This window comes from Egretta garzetta, unplaced genomic scaffold (genome assembly GCF_000687185.1).
Source record: "Egretta garzetta isolate BGI_Z169 unplaced genomic scaffold, ASM68718v1 scaffold383, whole genome shotgun sequence".
Taxonomy (NCBI): domain Eukaryota; kingdom Metazoa; phylum Chordata; class Aves; order Pelecaniformes; family Ardeidae; genus Egretta; species Egretta garzetta.
In genome coordinates, this window is record NW_009259100.1 from 2,060,920 (window position 1) to 2,064,404 (window position 3,485).

Below are 3,485 nucleotides of genomic sequence, written 5' to 3' on the forward strand. Positions count from 1 at the left end.
AGCCTGCAGACTGTGAGGGAGCTGTGGCTTCTCCTGCAGGGGCCGGCAGGGAAGAGGGACACCAGAGGAGAAAGCCCACACATTTCCCCTTCCTTCAAGCACTTCTTCCCAAAACTCAAGCAATGCACTTCATAGGACATCACTGTCTCTCCTGAGGCCAGTCAATGCAAAATATCCCAACCGATGGCCCTTGACATCCCTGCGCGTTGCCTCTGCCTCCGTCTCAAACCTGCCAACAAAAATCTCTCAGCTCACATCCACTTATGCTGCTTTTTCTCTTTGTACCCTATTGCACTTACTCCTCCCCACACTGCAGACACGTTTTCACCAAGAGGTAGACGGTTTCCTCCATACTAGGACTTGAATGTCCATGAGTCCCAATATCTGCTCACTGCCTCACCTCAGTGGTGAGGATTTTGGCAGTGACAGTCACCGGGAGGTGGTTGTTCCCAAGGGATCAACAAAGTGCTGTCCTGCATTTCCCAGGGCACATGCCCTGCTCTGAAGGAATGGGTAAGGGTAAGAAGCAGAAGAGATGGGAAGGCAATCACCCTAATTTGGAAGCTGGGCAAATTCACCAGATCCACACAGGCAGAGACCAAGTAGACTCGGGCATACTTAGAAACCAGATGCATGTGGATGTCTTCCAACTTCAGCAGTTGAAAGTGCACCCAGCCCAGAGGCAGCTCTAAGGAAGCACAAATCTTCAGAGAGGGAGAGTCTCCCTCCTTGGAGATGTTCAAAAGCCAGTCCTGGGCAACCAGCTCTAGGTGGCCCTGCTCGAGCAGGGGTTTGGACCAGATGACCTCCAGAGAGGAGGTCCCTGCCATCCTGTGTTTCTGTGACAGGTGAACTGATCACACTGGAAAAAATAAGACACTTAGTTCTTAACTTCAGCTGCTCCGTACAGCAAGAATATCACTCAGCCAGCCTGCTGAAGTCACCCAGAAGTGAACTCTGCCAAAGGGAAAATGAAAAATACTCCCAGGTATTTTAACTGGAGACTTTGCCCCCATTTCAAAGGCCAGAAGAGAGGAGCAGGCAGGACCAAGGGGAGGCGGTGGACGCCATGGAGAGCCTTCCCATGTCAGACATGTGGATGTGCCTTCCCCAGCTCCAGCTGTCAGCGAGAGCGTGCTGGCAGAGCGGCCCTGCCCCTCATTGCAAGCAGCTCTGCCACCTCCCCCAGCAAAAAGGAGCTCCAGAAAAGTCAGCTGTGGGGCCAGCCTGGACCAAAACGCGCTCCTCCCTCCAAGCGAGCTCCTCACGGCAGCGCTGCTGCGGTCAGGGGCGGGTGGGTAAAACCCGGGGCCTTTCCCCAAACCCAGAGAGGCTTCCAGCACAGGAGACAGCAAACTGCCCAGGAGGGCCTCTCTCTTGAGTATGGCCCAGGCTGACACCCGTTGGGGCAGAAAATACTCCAGAGAAGCAAAAGCTACCAGAGCTCAGAGAGGAGCCACGGGAACTGCTGCTGTGAGCACTCGATTTTGATGTGAAAAATCGCTGTTCGGCTCTCGGAGAAGATCACCTCAAGAGCAAGCAGAGCGCTTGCTGCAAAGCCCCTTTCTTTCAACTCCAAGTCTCCCCTCATTCCTCTCGCTCCCGCTGAAGATCAATTACTGAAAAGGGCAGAGCAGCTGCCTGCCTTTTCCTTTGGCTCAGAAAGACCTAGTGCTGTTTTCCCTTTCAATTTCAATTTAATTAACGAAGCCGAGCCTCTTGCTGCCCTTCTCGCCGTGGACCCTGCCTGCTGACACCGTGCTTGCTGCCTGGCCCAGGAGCAGCGGGACATGCAGAAGGGCACGGCTGCTGCGGCGACCTGTGCGGGCTGGGGGGGCAGCCGGTGCAAAGCCCCTGGGGCTCACCCTGGAGCCGGGGAAGCCACCCCGGGCGGCTGCGCTGAGAGGCTGGCGGGAGCATCCCCACTCAGGCTGGGCAGCATCTGCTTGCCCAGGGCACTAATTACGGGACCCCACCAAGGGTCGGATGCTGAACTGCCTGAGGAGTTGGAGATGGGAAGGACCTGTCCTCCTTCCCCTCCCATGATGGCCTTTCATGCACACCCCTCCTGGCTGAAGCTACAGGCCAGATCCACAGTGGCACCATTTAAAGTCCTAATGCGCTGACTGACACCGAGTGGTAAATCAAGTGCCAAAGTCAAGAACCGGCATATCTCTGAGGGCTCCAACTATGAGATTTTATATGCGAAGAAACAGGCTGGCAATTTTTATAATTTGCATCTTCATTTTCTGCAGCTTCACCTCATCCCATTGCTGCTAGAGCCGGCTTTCTTCCCAGGCTTACTCTCTGCCTTCCCAAATAGCCCTTGCTGGCTCGCGCTGCCTTTCTCAGAGACACAGTACTGGAGCCAGCAGCTCTCTCCCACTGCGCGTCGCCCCCTCCCAGTTCCCACCGTCTTTATGACTTCGTGGTATCCAGTAACGGCTGCAATACATTTGGAGCCAAATGTCGTCCTATCTCGCTGCTCCGCTGCTACCGTCTCCTCTGCGTAGCCCATCTACAAGTACACCTGCTCATCTCAATGCCATTTACATTACTAATGTACGCTCAGCAGCCATCTCCCACTGCGCGTCGCCCCCTCCCAGTTCCCACCGTCTTTATGACTTCGTGGTATCCAGTAACGGCTGCAATACATTTGGAGCCAAATGTCGTCCTATCTCGCTGCTCCGCTGCTACCGTCTCCTCTGCGTAGCCCATCTACAAGTACACCTGCTCATCTCAATGCCATTTACATTACTAATGTACGCTCAAAGCCGTTGCCTGTTGCCGCCCCCCGCCTGCCGCAGACCCCCCGCCCCGGGCTGGCTGTAGCTCAGGTGTAACGGGGAGCACCCCAGCACCCGGCTCTGCAGGGGCGAGGAAAGAGCAGCAGCGGAGCAGGGGGGAGAGCACCATGGAAACAAGCCCGAACAGGGAAGGGAATGTATCAGCTTATGCTACAGCAAACCCATCAGTTCAAAAACCACAGAAAACGCATAATTTCAGTTCACTGGGTTGTGATCTCAAAAATCCAAGGATAAGAGGAAGGAGCATTTAGTGCATGAAAAAAAGAGCTAGCTCTCTCCTTCGCTGGCAGAACAGATGCTAGGAAAAGAACCCAAACCTATTCTCATATTTGCCTTCGCAGGCTCAGTGGTTCTGCCCAGGGCAACCCCTTCAGTCCCCCAGCAGCCCCAGCCGCCAGCAGGGCAAGCGACACCAGGGCTGCCGGGGGTGGTGGGGAGCCAGCACATGGGGGGCCGGCCGGGGACTGCGGCGCATTCGCATCATCTCTCTTCCATAAGAGGATGAGGCTCCCTGCGTGATGCTGGCAGGCGCGGCGGCACCGCGGCCCCTGCCTGCAGAGGTGGCCATAAAAGGGAGCCCCAGGCAGGGCGCCCAGCCATACAGCCCAGCCATGCCCCGGAGGAGATACCTCTGCCCAGAGCCGCCAGCACCTCCCGGCTCAGAGCTGGCTCCCAGCC

The 3,485-nt window shown here is 56.1% G+C and overlaps 1 protein-coding gene across 1 annotated transcript in view; it reads right to left on the bottom strand.

Moving 5' to 3' along the window:
* Window positions 1-3,485, bottom strand: part of CD101 (CD101 molecule) — a 24,387-nt gene that overhangs the window by 11,307 nt on the left and 9,595 nt on the right. The window lies entirely within an intron of this gene.